The sequence below is a fragment of the Bubalus kerabau genome, chromosome 6, assembly GCF_029407905.1.
Source record: "Bubalus kerabau isolate K-KA32 ecotype Philippines breed swamp buffalo chromosome 6, PCC_UOA_SB_1v2, whole genome shotgun sequence".
Lineage (NCBI taxonomy): Eukaryota > Metazoa > Chordata > Mammalia > Artiodactyla > Bovidae > Bubalus > Bubalus kerabau.
The window spans coordinates 69,888,663-69,910,410 of NC_073629.1; the positions used below are offsets into that span (position 1 = coordinate 69,888,663).

General features: G+C 39.1%; 1 protein-coding gene and 1 pseudogene across 9 annotated transcripts in view; both read left to right on the forward strand.

Annotated features, from left to right (window-relative positions):
* SLC44A5 (solute carrier family 44 member 5) overlaps positions 1 to 21,748 on the forward strand; it is a 399,223-nt gene that overhangs the window by 233,246 nt on the left and 144,229 nt on the right. The window lies entirely within an intron of this gene.
* LOC129655822 (uncharacterized protein C14orf119 homolog) lies at positions 5,233 to 5,653 on the forward strand (annotated as a pseudogene).

Sequence of the window (21,748 nt, forward strand, 5' to 3'; positions counted from 1 at the left end):
ATCTTGGCAGATTTTATGTTTCTAGGAATGTGTCCCTTTCTTCTAGGTTATCCACTTAGATGGCATCTGGCAACTGTTTATAGGGCTTCCCTGGTGGCTCAGACAGTAAAGAATATGCCTGTTTATCAGATCAGATCAGTCGCTCAGTCGTGTCTGACTCTTTGCGACCCCATGAATCGCAGCATGCCAGGCCTCCCTGTCCATCACCAACTCCCGGAGTTCACTCAGACTCAGGTCCATTGAGTCAGTGATACCACCCAGCCATCTCATCCTCTGTTATCCTCTTCTCCTCCTGCCCCCAATCCCTCCCAGCATCAGAGTCTTTTCCAATGAGTCAACTCTTCGCATGAGGTGGCCAAAGTACTGGAGTTTCAGCTTTAGCATCATTCCTTCCAAAGAAATCCTAGGGCTGATCTCCTTTAGAATGGACTGATTGGATCTCCTTGCAGTCCAAGGGACTCTCTAGAGCCTTCTCCAACACCACAGTTCAAAAGCATCAATTCTTCGGTGCTCAGCCTTCTTCATGGTATTTTCCTATTGATTTTCTGTATGGATGATCTATCGGTATAAGAAGAACTGTTATTGTATTATTGTGTCTTTCTTTATATTTGTTTATATTTTGCTTTACTTATTCAGGTACTCCTTTGTTGAGTGTATAAATGTTATTATATGTTGTATTCTTTTGTTTTTTTGACCCCTTTATCATTCTGTAATGCCCATTTTGTCTCTAGTTAAAGCCTTTTATAAAAGTCCATTTTGTCTAATATGGGTGTTACTCCCCCAGCTTTCTTTTTGTTTCCATTTGCATGGAATATCTTTTTGTATCCCTTCCCTTTCACTCTCTTTATGTCTTTAGAGCTGAGTTGAGTCCCCTGTAGCAACATATTAGATGAGTCTTTTTCTTAATGCATTAAGTTACCCTATATCTTTTGACTGGATAATTTAGTTCGTTTGCATTTAAAGTAATTATTGGTAGGTGTATACTAATTGCCATTTTGTTAATTGTTTTCTGGTTGTTTTTGTAGTTCTTCTCTGTTATCTTCTTCTCTTGGTTACTTCCCTATGGTTTTATGCATTCTTTTAGTGTTATGTTTGGATTCCTTTCTCTTTATTTTTGTGTATTGTTAAGTTTCTGGTTTAACCATGAGGTTTGAATACATCGACTTGTATACATGGTCATCTATTTTAAGCTGATATTCTCAAGTTTGAAAGCATCTAAAAGCTTTGCATTTTTACCACCCCCCCCCCCATTTTATGTTTTTGACATCATATTTTAAATCTTTTAATTTTGAGTATCAACTCATTGTGGTTGATTGCACTGCTTTTGTCTTTTAACTTTCAGACTAGCTTTTCAAACAGCTGATCTCATACCATTCCTATATATTTGCCTTTACCAGTGAGATTCTTTTTTCATATATTTAAACATTTCTATTGTGAACTTTTCCACTTAAAGGAAATCCTTCAGCATTTCTTGTAAGTTCGGTTTGGTGGTAATGAACTTTATTTTAGCTTGACCTGGATTTATTTCTCTCTTTAATTATTTCTCTCTTTAATTCTGAATTCTTTAACTTTGCCAGATAGAGTATTTGGGACTGTAATTATTTTTTCTTTCATCACTTTACATATATCTTGCCATTCTCTTCTGATCTGTTAAGTTTCTGTTTAAAAATCAGCTAATAGCCTTACAGGGTTTACCTTGTATGGAATTGCTTGTTTTTCTCTTGCTGTCTTTGAAACTCTTTGCTTTCTTAATTATAATATATCTTGGTGTGAATCATTTTGGGTCATCTTATGTGGGACTCTCTATGTTTCCTATACCTAAATGTCTCTTTCTTTCCCTAGAATAGGGAAGTTTTCAGCCATTATTTTTTCAAACAAGTATTCTTCCCCTTTCTCTCTTTTATTTTTCTTGGACCTCTATAATGCAAATGTTAGTATGGTTGATGTTTCTCTATGCTATGCTATGCTAAGTCACTTCAGTTGTGTCCGACTCTGTGCGACCCCATAGATGGCAGCCACCAGGCTCCCCCGTCCCTGGGATTCTCCAGGCAAGAACACTGGAGTGGGTTGCCATTTCTTTCTCCAATGCATGAAAGTGAAAAGTGAAAGCGAAGTTGCTCAGTTGTGTCTGACTCTTAGCGACCCCATGGATTGCAGCCTACCAGGCTCCTCCATCCATGGGATTTTCCAAGCAAGAGTACTGGAGTGGGGTGCCATTGCCTTCTCTAGAATATTCTCTAGAAGTTTCTTTAGAAGTCCCTTAAATTCCCTTTATTTAAAACAAAAAAAAAACCTTTCTTCTCTTTGCTTTTCTGATTGGATGATTTCTGCTATTCTCTCTTCCATGTAGCTGATCTTCTCTTTTGTATTATCTAATCTGCTATTGATTCCCTTTTTCAGTTATTGTATTAATCAGCTCTGATTGGTTCTGTCTTGTATTTTCTAAGTCTTCATTGAAGATCTCACTGTATTTCTCCATTTCTCTTTTAAGTATACTGAGCATCCTTATGACTATTTCTTTGTATTCTATGTCAGGTAAGGCATTCTATGTATTCTCTGTTTCATTAAGATTTTCCCTAGGGTTTTATTTTGTTCTTTCACTTAGAAAATATTTCTGTTTTTTCATTTTGTTTGACTCTTGGCATTTGTTTCTATGAATTATGCAAAATAGCTATCTCTCCTAGTCTGAAGGAGTAGCCTTGTATGGGACCATCTACTATGTAGACTGTTTGCACCTGCTAGCTTTGGCAGGCTAACTGGAGCTGGAACAGGTGTGAGTCGGGTGAAATCTCAAGGTACGTTGTGCCAAGTCTGCCTTGGCAGGTTGGCAGGATTTAGGGTGGGCATGAGTTGGAGGCAATCCTGAAGCTGCCTTGGTGGAGCAGCTAGAATAGGAGTAGGCTCTGGCTGGGGGCAGTCCCTGGGTGTGCCGTGTTGAGGCCATCTTGGTAGAATGGCTGGAGCTAGGGTGGCTGTGGACCAAGGAGAGTTCTGGAGGTGATTCAAACAATGGCACTTGCCAGTTCCTCTCGTACTGGAGAGAGTTCCAGTAGTTCACTGCCAGTTTAGCAAAAGCTCTAAGGTTAGTAAATGGATTTCTTTCCATATAATCTAGGTGCCCTTTAAAGTAGTGTGTTATTGTTTTTATTTTATATTTTTGCTGTGTCTCAGGGTGGATAAGTCTGCACTCAGGTCCCTCAATAATACCTGCCCCTGTTGCAGGTCATGTGGCCAAAGGTAAGGTTTCAGTGTATAGTGTTTCTCTGTCTTTCCTACCAATTTCTATGTGGTCCTTCTATTTGTAGAGCTGTTCAATAACCCCTCAGGATGAGTTGCTTTGTAAATAGGTGCAAATTGAGTGTGTTCATGGGAGGAGATGAGTTCAGGGTCTCTCTACTATATTGTCTTAAACCTCTTCCTGTATTTATGATTCAACTTCTAATGCCAAAGCAGAGAAGGAAGAGCTCAGCTTCTGGGCTTTGTGATATACACATATAGCTCTGTTGATGCTCAACAAAAGCTTTTGTAATTTCTAAGGTGCCATTATTAAGTAGACAACTTCAATTATTGTGGTAACACAATGCTGTCTCCTAAGTTTATGCAGTCCTCGTGAACTTTTTATTCTTTTTGAAGTAATTAGTGTGTGTCTTGTCACTGTTGTTGTTGTTAAGTTGCTAAGTAGTGTCCAACTTCCAACTTCTTTTGTGACCCCCATGGACTGTAGCCCACCAGGCTCCTCTGTCCATGGGATTTCTTAGGAAAGAATACTGGAGTGGGTAGCCATTTCCTTCTTCAGGGGATCTTCCCAACCCAGGGATCGAACCTGCATCTCCTGCATTGGTAGGCAGATTCTTTACCACTGAGCCACTTGGGAAGCCCTCTTGTCACTGTAGAGGGAACTTAAACATCTAGAAGTGGGGTCCATCATCAAGGAAAAATGTGAGGAAAAGTTTACTGAAAAAAGTACACAAAGGTCAATAAAAAATGTAGGTCCCATGTTGTAAAAACGTCTGAAAATGTTTCAAAATCATTTTGACTTGTAAACAGTTTGAAATAAAAACTATATGTCTTATCACTCCTTTGAAAACTTTTAAGTAGTCTCAAAATGTGGAAGGAAATAAAAACAAATAATTTCCCTGAATGGCTAATTCTTTAGAATGCAAATGTGAATTTAAGATGTGCTTTAACTTGGCATTTATTTGCCTCATTTTTATTGGAGCAAATGGTCTAATATGATCAGTTATTTATCATTGTGACTCTATTCCACAGGAAGATGGGGACTAAGAGACATCTTTAAAACTCATAGCCTATCCCTTTATTCCTCAAGAAGTGAATTTGTTCTTTGCACTTTAAAGACTCACCACCTACAAATTATTACTAATAATGAAAATAATCAATCTAAAAGATATTGTTAAAACTTGAAATCACCTTTAAATCAAACGATTTAAAGAAAAGTATTCATTAACTCTGTGCTTGTTGTGTGTCAGGCAATGTACTGGGTGCTAGAAATACAAAGATGAACTGAGCAAAGTTCCTGTTCAACAGAGTTTGCAAATGAGTAGGAAGAGAAGATGATAAAAGGATAAATGTGATGAGTGCAATAACAGAGTTACCGACCCAATGTGGCAAATGAAGAGTGTCTAGTGTGCTAGGAGGAGGGAGAGGTGAATCTGGAAAAACCTAAGAGGAGAGGTGACCCTTGAGCTGGTTCTTAAAGATATTCCAAGAAAAGTTGGCAGTGCACCTCAGTGTACAGAAACCTGAGAAAAACTGTCCTGGAAATGGTTTGGTGTACACCCAGTGTGTGAAGATCAGGATGAGGTGGAGAGAAATGATGCTGAAGAGGTAACAATGAGCAAAATCATCCAGGACTTATTCAACATACCAGTGTGTTTGGCATTTTATTTTATAGACTCAGAAAAGACATTGAAGAATTTTAAGAAATTAACAATGAAATTTGTATTTTCAGAAGCTTTTGTTTAGGAAGCACTAGGAGAACACTGCTCTGTACAAGATCTAGATCCAGTACCAGGGACACAAATCTCCTAGAAATGCTCCTAAACTTCAAAGTTTGTTCTTTTTCTGTTGCCAATGAGTGTCATAGAGTGAGGGGAGAGGAGTGTTATAATCAAAGCAAAGACTGCAATGTAGAAACATGTAAGTGGCAGTGACAGTTGGAGTCTAAACACTCTTGTGATGGTCTCTGGGTGCCCTGTGAGAAAAAAGGGGAGGATGCCGCTGGAATCATCTTCCTCATCGATACCACTGTCGTTCCCTTACCCTCAGTACCCAACAATGTTTCTAACTCTTCCCCTCCCCCAATGTCTTACATCACTTCCCAGGAGATGAAGTGTATTCTTCACTGACTTGCTAGCTGGTCAGGTCCTCAGCATGGATATTTTTCTACAGCACCTGGGAAATTACAGCCATTGCTAGAAAGTCTAGAGCAAACCGACCACCTTGTGTCTTTGAGTGCCAGCTGTGTCTTTGGGATTAGTGGTTTGGAGGCTGGGCTGAGCAGGAATGCAATGAATTTCTCAGGCAGCTGGAGGTCAGTGAGCCAGACTTCGTGGCAGAATTCTACCAAGCAGTGGCTGCAACAGCTGGTAAAGAACGTAAGGCATTAAAAATCAAAGAAGATAGCCAGAGATAGTGGAGTCATGGCCACAACTTTACTGAGAGAACTTTGGATGTATCACTTAAAGATCTGGGAATGGTGTCCATCTGAGCAAATCCACATCAGCAGTCTGCCTCCTAGTTTGCTTCTTTCTAAGAGATGTCAAACCATCAAGAATTTCAAGACTTCTTTTGCAACTATAACTGAAAGGAATCTACACATTATAACTCAAGTCTACTATTGGTCCATGGGGTGTCAAGCAGAGCCTTTGTGCTCCAGAAATGAGAGAAGGGAGTACATGACCTTACTAAAGGTCATGTTTTTATAATTTAGCTGGATTGGGATGGCTGATTTCACTGTCATTACCAAGTGTTGGAATAATTATATGATAGCCCCATTACCAGCTTTCCTAGTGATGATTTAGTAAAATTATGGAAAAATGAGGAGACAGAGATGTTTGTTCCTCTACACTGATGTTTGTTTGAATCCAACAATACTTTTTCTAAACTATATGTGAAATCTTTGGAACTGGTAGCAGATGCTCCTATCTTATAAGTGCTCTCTACAACAATATGAAAACAAATTACATTCTTTAAGGTTCAAGGGTTTATTTTTTTCTATTAAAATAAATAATGAATTTTCAGAAAGAAAGAAGACTTCAGTGTAGTGAGGTAAACACTATGTAGCTGTTCAGGTTGCAATGGAAAGTCTAAGGAGAGAGTAAATCATGTGGAAGGGAGTGGCACTGCTTGCCTGATATGGTCATTCTTGAAGAGGACTGAAGGATGTATAAGAGTTTTTTTTTTATGTAGGAAAGGGCAAGGAGTAACCCAGAGATGCATATGGAGGAAGAGACTTTGCATGACTCATGTTAGAGTATTACAAGTATTTATAGTAGTAGGAGGGAGAGTATGGTTGGGAGATAAAATTGCTTAGGTTGCAAGAACCCAGATACTGAAGAGCATTGTATATCTGAAGGCACAGAGTTTGACCTTTATTCTAAAGGGTGTGAGATGAATGGCAAGCTTCTGCTCTTTTTTAAAGATTTTATTTTATATTGGAGTATAGTTGATTAACAATGCTGTGTTAGTTTCAGGTCAGGGGAGTTGCATGATTAGATTTGCTTCAGCTGTCTTTATTTGTCATTTCTTCTTTCTCCCCTTTGTCATATTCTCTCCAGTACAGATTTATTTACAGCTCTCCTCAAACTGATTTTGAAAAGGTCACCAATGACTTCCATCGTGCCAAATATAGTGGGCAACATCTTTTATTTTAATTTCACAGCAGCATTTGACAAAGATGATGACTCTTGCCACTTTCATTTTTTGAAGTATAGTTGATTTTATAGTGTTGTGCCAATCTTTGCTGTGACTTAGTTACACATATAGATACACATTTTAAAAATATCTTTTCCATTATGGTTTATCATAGGATATTGAGTATAATTTCCTGTGCTATACATTAGGGCTTTATTGTTTATCCATTCTAAATATGATAGTTTGTATCTACCAACCCCAAACTCTCAGTCCATCCCCCCCTCCCCACAACCTTGGCAACCACAAGTGTGTTCTCTGTTTATGAGTCTGTTTCTATTTTGTAGATAGGTTTATTTGTGCCATGCTTTAGATTCCACATATAAGTGATATCATATGGTATTTGTCCTTCTCTTTCTGACTTACTACACTTCACATGATAATCTCTAGGTGAGTCTATGTTGCTGCAATATTTCACTCTTTTTTATGGCTGAGTAGTATTCTGTTATATACACACCACATCTTCTTTGTCCAATCATCTGTCAATGGACATTTATGTTGTTTTCATGTTTGGCTATCGTGAACAGTGCTGCTATGAACATAGGGGTACATGTATCTTTTTGAATTATATTTTTTTCCCAGTATGTTCTCAGGAGCTGGATTGCTTGATCATATGATAATTCTATTTTTAGTTTTCTGAGGAACTTCCATGCTGGCTGCTTGGGTGCTAAGTTGCTTCAGTCATGTCCAACTCTTTGGGACCCCATGGACAGTATATAGCCTGCCAGTTTCCTCTGTCCATGGAATTCTCGAGGCCAGAATGTTGGAGTGGGTCTCCATGGCCTCCTCCAGGAGATCTTCCTGACCCAGGGGTCGAATCTACATCTCTTATGTCTTCTGCATTGCAGGAAGATTCCTTACCACTAGTGCCACCAGGGAAGTCCCCATATGGCTATACCAACTTATATTCCCACCAACAATGTAGGAGGGTTCCCTTTTCCACACCCTCTCCAGCATTTGTTATTTGCAGACTTTTTAATGATAACCATTCTGACTGGTGTGACCACTCTCTCCCTTTCAAAACAGTCTTTTCTCTTGGTTTCCTTGACATCATACTCACCTGATGCTTCTTGCAGCTCATTGCTACTTCCTTTTTAGTCTCCTTTTCTGTGTCCTCAACCCCTACTTGATCTCCAAATATGAGAGTGCCTTGGTCCTCATCCTTCACTTTTCTCTAGTCTACTTTTACACTAGGTCAATGACTTTAAAGATTATCTATATGTCAGTGACTCCCAAGCTTTATATCTCTAGCAATGACTCTCCGTCAACCTCCATATTTCTTTATTCAACTGCCTATTTGACTTCTGTATTTGAAGTCATGGTACTTATTCAAACTTAATTTGGCCAAATAGAACTCTTGATTCTTACTTGCAGTTGAAAGCTCTAAAACCTCCTCCATCAATCTTTTCCATTTCAGAAAGTGACACCAGTATCCTCACCCTGTTACTCAAGTTACAGGTTCTTGGCTTCCTCTTCCCACCCTCCCCCCATTTCTCACATTCAATGCATCAGCAAGTCTTATTGGCTTTAGCTCCAAAATATATCCCCAGAATACCTACTTCTCTTTTTTACAGTCACTATCATCCACAGCACTGTATATCCTACTTATACTTTAGCACTAGACTCTAGATTGATCTGTTTTCTTTCCTTATTTTTCTATAATCCATTCTATATAAAAAACCTTGAGTGAGCTTTCAAATCATGAATTAATCATAGCTCTTCTCCTTAATACATTTTCAATAGCTTTCCATACTATCTATGTAAATTAAACTCAAACTTATGTCCTACATGAGTGCCCTCTGTATGACTCACTTATATCATCCTGTACCACTCTTTCTCTCTCTCATTCTCTTATCGTAGCCATGCTTGCCTTCTTCTCATTTCTTAAAGATTTTAAACTTGCAGCCATCCTGGGTACACTGACTGAAATACTTTGAGCCCAGACCTTTGCATGAATAGCTACCTCTTATCATCCAGTTTTAACTGCCATTGCCCAAGAGCCCTTCATGACAACTCAGTCTTCCAGTCACTATCTACAACATCATTTAATTGTACTTTCTTTATAATATTCATCACTGTTGAAAATTTCTTTATTCATTTTTTTCTCACAATTAATATCCTGTCTAAAAGATCAGGTTTGTGAGCAGTAAGAACCTTGAATGTTTTGTTCATCAGTGTATTCCCTATGGTTAGAAAAGTCCCTGACATATAATATGTGTCTGGTGAATGACTAAGCAAACTATTATCCTAGCTTCAAAGCCAGGGATATCCTGGAGAGAAGAGAAACTAGATGAAACAAAGGCAGGATACCATTTAGATGAATTTTCAGTTATCTAGCTGACAAATGATTAAAACCTTGACTGAGGCAGTGGCTCTGGAAAGGAATAAATCAAAGAGGTAATAAGAAGGCAAAAATCTGCAAGGCTTTAGGACTGATTGTATGCTGAGGATAGAAGAGATGGTCTAGCATGACTGTACTAATAACTGGAAGCATTACGGTTATATTCATGAAGGTAGGGAACACATGAGGAAGAGCCGGAATGGTTATGAAGAGCAGAGAAGATAGCTAATTTAGTTTTTGAAATGTTGAGTTTTGAAATGCCTATGGCCTCTCCAGGTAAGAGTATTCAGTAGAGAGTCAGAAATATACTTATGAAGCTCTTTGATATATTGATATATTTCTTTTAACTAAAAAAGTATCTAAATACAAGGGAAGATAGAAAGAATGTTACCTCTAATAGAAAAATGTGTAAGTTTTCTCTTCTGAGAAATACTTCCTTATCCTTGCTGCTCTCAGAGTACTCTGTGTGCTTATAACACTGTGTTGTAATCAGTAGTTTGCTTGGCTAGCTCCTCAATTAAGCCATGAGTTCTGCCAAATAGAGCTGAATACAACAGATAATACATGATAAATAACAGTTTCAATCATATTGTTGTGGTTGTTTAGTTGCCAAGTCATGTTTAACTCTTTGCAACCCCATGGACTGCAGTATGCCAGGCTTCCCTGTCCTTCACTATCTCCCAGAGTTTGCTCAAACTCATATCCATTGAGTCAATGATGCCATCCAACCATCTCATCCTCTGTCGCCCCCTTCTCCTCCTGACCTCAGTCTTTCCCAGCATCAGGATCTTTTCCAGTGAGTCAGCTCTTCACATCAGGTGGCCAAAGTATTGGAGCTTCAGTTTAAGCTTCAGTCCTTCCAATGAATATTCAGGGTTGATTTCATTTAGGATTGATTGGTTTGATCTCCTTGCATGTTACACATGCCACACCCCCCCCCCCTTCAAATTTCACAAATGACTTCCCACTGCCTAAAAGTTAACTCCAAATTCCTTAACATGATACTGAAATCTTGACACAAATTTGTCTTAAGTTATCTGACTAAACTATACTCTCTCTGGGGTTTCTAAACTCTTGAATGAACTCTCTGTTGAGACAAACCAAGTCATGTGCATTTCTCCAGGGTCTGAAAATTGATTTTGTCTGTGTTCTAGAATTATTCTAATTCAGGGATGATGATTAGTATTAACAAAGCTCACAAGAGACTGATGTATAAAGCCATGCTGAGAAGGCCTGATGTTCCTTGGCCTGACCAGCACTTTGCTCCCTTTAGGCAAACTACACAAGAAACCTAATTATCAAAAAAGTTGCTGGGTGAATGTGTAGTCAGAAAAGGAAATTACATGAGTGGAATGGCTAATGGCAAGGCTCTTCCGGCCTGGCTATCTATTGACAGAACAGCATCTTCACATTAGACCCTTATTTCAATTTGTCTTAGTGCCCTAATCTGGAGGGTGCTCAGATGGGCAGAGCTGTTTGAGCATCACATGCAGTTCTCTTTAGATATGTTAATAGATTCAAGAAGTTTGGAATCAAGGCTTTTTAGACTGGGAGGCTTCGTCTCATTGGGGTGACTATGTGCGTTAATCATGTGTTGAATCAGAGTTTAAGTTTCAGAAAGCAGTATTATTTTCTCCACACTCATATTTTGAAGAAGTATCTCACTGACACCTCAAGTGGTAATCTTCCTTGCTCCATGGCCCTGCTCAGGACCCACCTCCTCTGCCCTCCAGCCTCAGAATGCCTTCCCTCCACTGAAATCCTGCAGCTTTTACTATGGATGGTATACAGCACATAATACTTGTGATTTCTTTTTAGCTTTTGGTACTCATGTATTGTCTTACCATCTGATTTGTAATTCCTTGGAGAACAGAGATCTGCATTCAGTATGTGTGTAAGTAGGTAATGATTAGCCTCTTTTTTTTTTTTTTTTTATTCTTCTCAATATAGCACCAGTTAGAGCACCTACTCCTTGAATGGCATTCTGGTACAAGAAAAGGGGTTATTTCTTCCATCAGTTCAGTTCAGTCCAGTCACTCAGTCATGTCCGACTCTTTGCGAGCCCATGAACCATAGCATGCCAGGCCTCCCGTCTATCACCAACTCCCAGAGTCCACCCAAACTCATGTCCATTGAGTCGGTGATGCCATCCAACCATCTCATCCTCTGTCGTCCCCTTCTCCTCCTTCCCTCAGTCTTTCCCAGCATCAGGGTCTTTTCAAATGAGTCAGCTTTCCGCATCAGGTGGCCAAAGTATTGGAGTTTCAGCTTCAACATCAGTCCCTCGAATGAACAAACAGGACTGATCTCCTTTAGGATGAACTGGTTGGATCTCCTTGCAGTCCAAGGGACTCTCAAAGAGTCTTCTCCAACACCACAGTTCAAAAGCATCAATTCTTCGGTGCTCAGCTTTCTTTATAGTCCAACTCTCACATCCATATATGACCACTGGAAAAACCATAGCCTTGACTAGATGGACCTTTGTTGGCGAAGTAATGTCTCTGCTTTTTAATATGTTGTATATGTTGGTCATAACTTTCCTTCCAAGGAGTAACCGTCTTAATTTCATGGCTGCAATCACCATCTGCAGTGATTTTGGAGCCCAGAAAAATAAAGTCAGCCACTGTTTCCACTGTTTCCACATCTATTTGCCATGAAGTGATGGGACCAGATGCCATGATCTTAGTTTTCTGAATATTGAGCTTTAAGCCAACTTTTTCACTCTCCTCTTTCACTTTCATCAAGAGGCTCTTTAGTTCTTCTTCACTTTTTGCCATAAGGGTGGTATCATCTGCATATCTGAGGTTATTGATATTTCTCCTGGCAATCTTGATTCCAGCTTGTGCTTCCTCCAGTCCAGTGTTTCTCATGATGTACTCTGCATATAAGTTAAATAAGCAGGGTGACAATATACAGCCTTGACGTACTCCTTTTCCTATTTGGAACCAGTCTGTTGTTCCAGTTTTAACTGTTGCTTCCTGACCTACATACACATTTCTCAAGAGGCAGGTCAGGTGGTCTGGTATTCCCATCTCTTGAAGAATTTTCCACAGTTTATTGTGATCTACACAGTCAAAGGCTTTGGCATAGTCAATAAAGCAGAAATAGATGCTTTTCTGGAACTCTCTTGCTTTTTCGATGATCCAGCGGATGTTGGCAATTTGATCTCTGGTTCCTCTGCCTTTTCTAAAACCAGCTTGAACATCTGGAAGTTCATGGTTCACGTATTGGCTGTGCTTAAAAATGTCAAGCTTTTTAATTTGCATTTTATTTCAGATGAGTTTTCTATTAAAAAACTAAACAAATCCTTTCTCCATGTCCTGAGAAGATAGTGCATGACCTTTATTACAGGGTGCCAATTGTAGCAATTTGGACTTTATTTTTTTCCAGACTTGGATCACAGGTCAAGCAAGTAGTCATAACATTTTAATGACTTTTCTCTGACACAAAAATAATGGAATAAACAGAATAAGCTGACTTTTTCCACTGGGACCTGTAAATCTTTGACCTGCTTTGCCATAGCATATTCAAATCCACAGTCCACACTGTGTACAGTGTCGTGCCCTCTGTGGATACTTCGTAAAAACTAATTGAATTGAAAAATAGTATGAAATGTATTCTATAAGTTTTAGTAATTCAAATAGCTCAGAGAACTCTGACACTGTCTTCCTGTTACCCAAGCATCTTATTTAGGAATTTGAACCCCTGTATCACACCAATATCATCTGAAAATGGTATAGGATTTGCATAACTTCAAATAGGGTAGAGTGTTAATAATGACTTTAAAGTCCTGAAGTTTAAACCTATATGTAATGCTTCACTTCTCTGTGATGATTGGGCTCAAATGCTGTGGTCATTATCCAGCCTCTTTTGAGGGTCACCTTTGTACTTATCCATAGGATCTATGTCACATTTCTTCTTCCACATCTTTGTTTTCTTTTATTCCTTCAAAAAATATTTGTAGTACACCTTACTCTGTGATAAGAATTATGCTAGTTGGTAATAATACAAAGATAAAATGTGCTTGTCCTCAAAGAATTAGCATATAGTAGAAGAGATAAGCAGTGGAAAAGAGTTTACTTCAATGTGGGGAGTACTGGCATGGAAGAGAGAAGGACCTAACTCTCAGTGGGTGCCTTATGTGGCTGCTGTTCCAAAGATTAGTTTTCATTTATTCTCACTCAGAAGTTATTGACTGATCATCTATTATGTGCCCTCTGTGCTCTGGGTATTAGAGATACAGTGATGAACAAGATAGGCCACATGCTGGTTCTCTTGGAAGGGGAAAGAGACAGGGCAGATAACATCTGAGAAACGAAGATGACAGTTTCATAAAGTGATAAGCATGAAGAAGAAAATAAAACAGAGGATGTGCTAATACCTGGCCAGAGTGTGACTGGGAGCATTAATTTAGATTTGGTGGTCAGGGAAGATCTTTCTTTGGAGGTGACGATGGAAATGAGACTTGAATGATAAAGAGCAGCCATCCATGGGAAGATTGAAGACAGTGCATTTCAGATAGAGGAAGAACAAAATGTAAAATCCCTAAGGCAGGAATGAGCTTCTGTGCCTATGGAGTAGAAAGAAGGCCCCTGTGAGCACAGCATGGTGGATGTGGGCAGGGAACTGGGGAGGGAGTGTGGGTTGTTAGGAGAACCCCGAAAGCACATTCTACTAAGTGCAATGGAAAAGCTATTTGAGGGTTTTAGTAGGAGAGTAAGTTAGTCTAAAACATTATAAAAGCTCATTCTAACTACTGGAGAATGGCTTTTAAGAGTCCTAAAGCAGAAGCAAGGAGATCAATAGGCAGATTTTGCAGTCATTGACGTGAAGGAGTCAGTGGTTTGGCCTAGGGTGGCAGTAATGGAGATGGAGAGATGTGAATAGATTCAGACATGTTCTGGTGGCAGTGTTTATTGATATGAAAGGTGAGGGAAAGAAGTCAGAGATAACTGCTGGACTTGTGACTAGCTGAAGCTCCAATATTTTGGTCACCTGATGTGAAGAGCTGACTCATTGCATAAGACCCTGATGATGGGAAAGATGGAAGGCAGGAAGAGAAGGGGACAATAGAGGATAAGATGGTTGGATACGCATCACTGACTCAATGGACTTGAGTCTGAGCAAAAGGAGACAGCAAAGGACAGGGAAGCCTGGCATGCTACAGTCCATGGGGTTGCGAAGAATCAGACCTAACTTAGTGACTGAACAACAAGATGTGTGACATGAACATTTGGGCGTATGACGATTCCCCTTCCTAAGAATGGAAAGATTAGGGGCGGTGCAGGTGTGCTGGTTCAGACATCAAGACTTCTGTTTTGGCTGGTAGGTTTTATGTGCAAAGTAGATATTCATGTAGTGATGCTCTATGTGAGTCTGGAGGTCAGTGAAGAATAAAGTGAGAGTGGGAGATTGAGAGTTGTTGGTCACAGGCATTTAGATAATATTAATATTTAAAGCCGAGTGTCTGGGTAAGATCACTTAGGAGGGTAAAGGAGAGGCCCAAGGACAAAACTCCGGATTTGACAGCATTTGGAGGTCAAGCAGAGATGAAGGAGCAGGCAAAGGAGCTCTCAGTGAGTTAGGAAAAGCCAAAAGAATGCAGTGTTATAGAAATTAAGAGTGTTATAAGAGTTTGTTTTTTATTTACTTATTTTTAAAGTTGCCAACTGTGTTGACAGCTTTGAAAAATCAGGCAAGATAAAGCCGGAGAAGCCACCACTGGATCTGGCAACATGAACATTGTCAGAGACCTCACCCAAAGAAGTCTCAGTGATGTCATGGGCACTCAGGTCTGGCAAGGGAAAGTAAGTTAGAGACTGTGAGGTGAAAACCCAGAGGGGGCTTCTAGAGACTACTCTTTCAGTAAGTTTTATCAGAGGGTGAGTGGAATCTGGGATCAAAGTAGAGTTTCTGAAGAGGAATGATTCTAGGACACAGCAGTGTGTGGAGCTGGAGATGATCCAGGACACTGATAATGCAAGAACAAGGGAAACCTATGGACATGAAGTCCTGAAGATAGAAAGTGAAAGTGAAGTCGGTCAGTCATGTCCAACTCTTCGAGACCCTGTGGACTGTAGACCACCAGGCTCCTCCGTCCATGGGATTCTCCAGGCAAGAATACTGGCGTGGGTTGCCATTTCCTTCTCCAGGGGATCTTCCCAACCCAGGGATCGAACCCGGGTCTCCCACATTGCAGGCAGACGCTTTAACCACTGAGCTACCACAAAACTGGAGAGTCTGGCCTTTGGTAGAAACAGGGGTTCCTAGTCCATACTACAAGATGGTAAGCAGGGAATAGACTAGAGATATTGAGTGTCAGTAGTTTTGGTGATGATGAGAGATTCTTACTGCTTGCTTTTAACTATTTAATGAATTATGAGATAAGTTATCAGACAGGGATGGGCTTATGGTGGTGGCAGTGGTGGCGGGCCCAGGTGTATAAGGACTGAGAGGAGAAAGGGTGAAACAGTCATTTTGGAAAGTGGAGAAGTGAGCATACATATATGATTAATGTAGAAGGTATACATATATATTATGTTTCCCATATTGTTCATTGTTGTTCAGTCACTAAGATCTGACTCTTTGCAACCCCATGGACTGCAGCATGCCAGGCTTCCCTGTCCTTCACTATCTCCCAGAGTTTGCTCACATTCATATCCATTGAGTTGGCGATGCCATATAGAGAATATTATTCTAGTCTTAGAAAGATTTAAGAGAACCTGAATATTGTTCTGATGGATCATAAATATTTTTAGACACAGATACTGAGATAGCTGGAGTTGAGGGGCAGTACCCTGGGGTGCCTCACATAGATGGAGAGTCTGGAATAGTATTTTGAAGGAACATACTGTCAGATGAGACAGGAAAAGTGTGTATCATGCAAAGTGGATCTGGTTAACTAGATCAGAAAGCAGAAGCTAATATAAAATATAGCTGAAAAATAGAAGGGGTTGGATCTGGTGTGTGAAATATTGGCAAGATTTCATTTCAGTTATAATAGAGAGGGGAAAAAAGAGGTTTAGGCAGATTCTAGATCATACATTAATTTATTCTATCATTCATAACTCTTTTAACTGTTATACACTGTGGGATATACAGAAATGAATAAGACACAGGTTGTACTCTCAATAAACTTGAAATTTAAACTACTAGCTTTAACAGAAAGCTATTTCTCAGTAGAGGTGTAAAAGCGCAATTCAAGGGGACAGAGTAAAATGAATAATTACTCCTGATTAGAATGATCAAGGAGTGTTTCTTGAGGGTATTATTTGAGCTGGACTTTACAGGAGTAGAATCAGAGAATGAAGAAGAAAATCAGACTCATGGAGGCATGTTGCAGATAGAGTTTTCCAGAACCAGATGCTGAGATGGAGTTTGGGATCAAGCTCTCTGGTAGGGAATAACACCTGTGAAAAGAAGAGGAAGGAAGTAGAATTACATAGAGGGAGATGTCAGTCTGTTACCAGACCCCACAAAACCTCAGCCCACATTTTAGGGAGCTCTGCAGCAAGGACTGCCCTGCTGAGGGGTCCAGAGTAACTTTGAAATGGCTGCACCTTTATGAGCCCACCTGACTCAGTCCCTGATTTGTGAGCTTCTCAGGAGGAGTGAGTGGTAGAAGTGGACCCTGAAGATCCTGTCAACTAGAAACTGTCTGCAACCATATCTGCTGTAGCCATTAGCAGCTTCTTCCTTGAGGGGGAACCTGGGTAATGCATCTTTGTGTGGAATATAGTGTGTAAGTGCATGGTATGTCCCCTCATGGTTCCAGAGGGGTTGGAAGAGAGACTAGGGCAAAAGATCCTTGGGGAATAAAACTGGACAGATCGTTTGGGATTATGATTTGCAAGTCATGCATGAGCACTGGAACGTTTTTGTTCCTATGAGGATCTTAGGTCTATATAATGCTTGAATGCTCTGCTTTTAGGAACGAACTCCAGGTAGTGGACCTAGGGCAGCAGAACCTCTTAAAAATAAGAGTTGCCATAAAGCAAGCTGCCTAATGAATTCGGTAGTGGGAAATGAAAGGTGGGGAAGACCACACACTATGTCCATTTTCATTTGGATCCCTTGTTCTTGGATAACAGTGTTTATGATAGTTCACTCAGCAGAGACATCTAACCTTTCCCCTTTAATCACAACTAAAATGTTTTGAGGGGACCCATATAGCCCCTCTTTTTGAAAAAGCTAAAACATACCTGTGTCAGAAGACTATATCAGCATATATTTTTCAAGTATTTTGGGCTTTCCTAGTGGCTCAGGTGGTAAAGAATCTGCCTGCAATGCAGGATATCTGGGTTCAGTCCCTGGGTTGGGAAGCTCTCCTGGAGAAGGGAATGGCTGCCAACTCCAGTATTTTTGTTTGGAGAATTCCATGGACAGAGGAGCCTGGTGGGCTACAGTCCACGGGGTCACAAAGAGTCAGACACAACTGAGTGACTAAGACTCACTTTTCTTTTGTTCTTGTGCTTAGGCTGTTTTGGCATTGAAGGGATTTGTTTTCCATTTGCTTTCCATCCATCATGATTGATAGTGAATTCTTTTGGCAGGGGAATGGGGAGGGAGAGATTTTTCTGTTTAAAAAGTAGAGATAGTCTGCGTCCAGAAGGAGCAGGAGACAAATGAACTGGCTTAGTCAGGAAGCCAGGGTGGGTGGAAGGCAGCAGGCAGCTTGCAAGAATTTGGGCCCGGGGTGTGGTGCCCTCTTGTGACTGGGCTGTAGAATGTTAAATGAGGACTCAGCATCCCATTGTAGAACTTCTAAGTCTTTCAGAAACCAGCAGTGGAGCAGGTGACCAAGTCCAAATAGAAGCACAGAGGACTTGAGAGTATAAAGATAGTATCAGGAAGCAGAAAGGCCAAGCCTGGAAGACTCATATTCATTCACTAGCATGCCACTTTCACTGCTTCTTAATGTAATGACTCTGCAGGGCTTTGCTGCCACAGTTATTTTCTAGTTAGACTCATGGAAAAATTACTGAGGAAATAACATCAGATTTTATCTGGATATTGTTATTTAGTTTAAATCTTTTCCAAGTTGTATATTATTTTTCAAATGGTTATTTTGCTTGGTTAGTTAAATAAGGAATTATTATATACCTAGTATATGCAACTGTCAGAGATGCCATCCTATTTTGGTCATGAACCCATCACTCAAGAAAGACCCTTCACTTGGTATGAGTTTGCCCAAATTCCATATATAGCGTCTCAGAGAAAAAGGAATAAGTTTTTTATGTTTTTTAGGAATAAATTTTTATTGCTAGTCTTATAAACCCAAATGAGCAAACCTCACAGCTCTACATTTTTAAAGTCTAGGCATCATAAAATTAGACTAAAACCTAATAACACACATCTTACTGTCACTTTAAATTTATTTATTAAGAATTTATCAAAGACGTCTTTGTGTTTCATGACTTTTGATCACAGACATCACTTTACATGCTTTGGCTTGTGAATTCAGATCATTATGGAGTTTATTTCAAACTGGAAGTCAGTTTATTTGGCCAGTGTCTGTAAGAATCAATTTCTTCATGTTAGTAAAGTTGTGGCCCTTCAAATTATTATTTATCTTATGTGTTTGGTAATTTTTTGCTTTATTCTTCACAGGATGCTTTTTGTCAGACATGGTAAAAAAAAATAAAGCTGAAAAAAATATTTGCTAAAAATTTAAAGTAAAAAAATCCACACTAGTGGTCTCCATGTGCTTATTTCTTAACGTTTTCTTACTGAAAACACTCTGTTGCAATGTACATTAATATTTTATAGGTCCCTCTAAAATATAACAGAAAGTTTGCTACCTGCAGTAAGTAGTGAAGGTACTGTTATTTTACAGTTGTGTCTTTGATATCATAACTTGTTTTTTCATATTTCAGGTATCAGAGTTACAACTGCATAAACCATCTCCATATGCATTATCCGTAATTTAGTTTTGTACTGTTCAATGAGAGAGGAAATGAATCTCCATCTCCTCCTTCCCCAAAAATGCTTGATTTCCTATCTCATTACCATTCATTCCTCCCTAAAACCCTGATCTTGATGTTTGTGTGTGATATTTGTGCTGAGTTTATGAACTTATTCAATGTTTTTGGTTCCCCTAAACTAGCTATGATAATATTGATGTATTATTTATTGATTCTGTGATCTATTTAGGATTAGTAGACCACATCTATTTTCTTAAATGTCTGTGCCATCTGTATCATTTACAATTCAGTTGGAGAGTTAATCCTAACACACATAAACTTTAGTGAGTTGTTTGGTGCTTAACCATGATGGTGATTGTAAGAGCAATAAGATTTCCAGTTATAGAAGAAAGAGCTCAGTTAAGTGCTAAATATCAGATTTAATGTAGGAGAGAGCTTTTGAAGTACCTGAAAAGATGGGTAAGACATGAATTTTTATAAGAAAAGGACAAAGTATTCCAAGTTTAAAAATATCCAGACTAAAGACACGGAGTCTTCAGTACACGAAATACTGTCCTAATCACAGGGCTTCAGTTCTTCTAGCTTTCCTGAATGAATGTGTATCTGTCTATCTCAATATGAATGTATTTTCAGTTCAGACCAGTCTCTCAGTTGTGTTTGACTCTTTGTGACCCCATGGACTACAGCATGCCAGGCTTCCCTGTCTATCACCCACTCCTGGAGTCTACTCAAACTCATGTCCATCGCATCGGTGATGCCATCCAACCATCTCATCCTCTGTTGTCCCCTTCTCCTCCCATTTTCAATCTTTCCCAGCTTCAGGGTCTTTTCCAATGAGTCGGTTCTTCACATCAGGTGGCCAAATTATTGGAGTTTTAACCTCAGCATCAATCCTTCCAATGAATATTCAGGTCTGATTTCCTTTAGGATGGACTGGTTGGATCTCCTTGCAGTCCAAGGGACTCTCAAGAGTCTTCTCCAACACCACAGTTCAAAAGCATCAATTCTTCAACGCTCAGCTTTCTTTATAGTTCAACTCTCACATCCATACATGACTACTGGAAAAACCAAAGCTTTGACTAGACAGACCTTTGTTGGTAAAGTAATGTCTCTGCTTTTTAGTATGCTGTCTAGTTTGATCATAGCTTTTCTTCCAAGGAGCAAGTATCTTTTAATTTCATGGCTGAAGTCGCCATCTGCAGTGATTTTGGAGCCCAAAAAAGAAAGTCATTTTTTTGAGGGGTTCCATAAGTCAATGTATATTACATATATGAATATGTATGCATGTTTGAGCTCATTTGCAGTTAGAAATTGGGCCCAACTATTGATGAAACAGCTTGTTTAATTGGGTTGTTCCCTCTTTGCACTGGTCCAGTTCTTTTGCTGGGTTGATCATATTGAATATTTGTCTTCATATTGAATAGATATAGTTTCAGCATTCTTAATGAGGAACACAGTACTTTTCTCTCAATATTTCTGATTAACCTTTGTTGCCCAAGTGTACCAAAATGTGAGAAGTCTTTTGGCTACAACCCTTGTCCTGAGACCTAAGTTTTTTCATCTTGTTTTTAAATGTGTTTATTTTTAATTGAAGGATAATTGGTTTATAATATGTGTTGGTTTCTGTCATACATCAACATGAATCAGCCACAGGTATACATATGCCCCCTGCTTGCCACCCCATTGTATCTTTCTTTGTTGTCATAGAGCCCCAGTTTGAGTTCCATGAGTCATACAGCAAATTCCCACTGCCTATCTCTTTTACATATGGTAGTGTATATGTTTCCACTAAGTTTTAGTTCCCTTAAAAATCAGAAGCCAGTATGACACATGCTGAATGGGTTTTACATCCCTGAGAATGTTTGGAGTAAAATAAAAATATGTTATTTACTAGTTATATTAGCCGAAGTATTTTGTTTTAACTAATTTATTCATTTATTTAATTGGGTAATACATGCGGATTGGGTAAATGATTCAAATAGTACAGAAACGTCATAGAGTACCTAGTCCCTCAGAATTTTGCCTTTGAGATTCAAATATTGTCAATGCCTGTGTATCCTTTCAAATAAATGCATGCATTGAAAAGTATACATTTGTGTGTACATATTAATATGTACACATATATTTGTATATCCCTTTTTATAAATAAATGTATGCTATAATAGCATTCTATACACACAATATGTTTGTAAATCAGTTCATCAGTATATATAGAGCAGTCATAGGAGTTTGAAAAGAGGTCTTGAAAATATATAACTCAAAACTTTATTGTTAGTCATACAATTTGAAGAAATATGTCTTCAATACCCTTCTCTATCTTCTACTCACATATAAAGGTCAAGTTCGCATGTTCCCTTTCTAATTCTTACTCTTAGTTATTCTCTGGCAAAATGTATTGCTCTCTTTTCTGTGTTCTCTAAATAATTTGTGTATTATATATACTATGTTTATGACCCTCCTAATAGTAAAGGTTTTTTGTTTGCTTGTTCTTCTGTTTTTATCCACAAATAGATAGTGAGTACCTTTAAACTCTTCTTTTTCTGGATCTTCATTC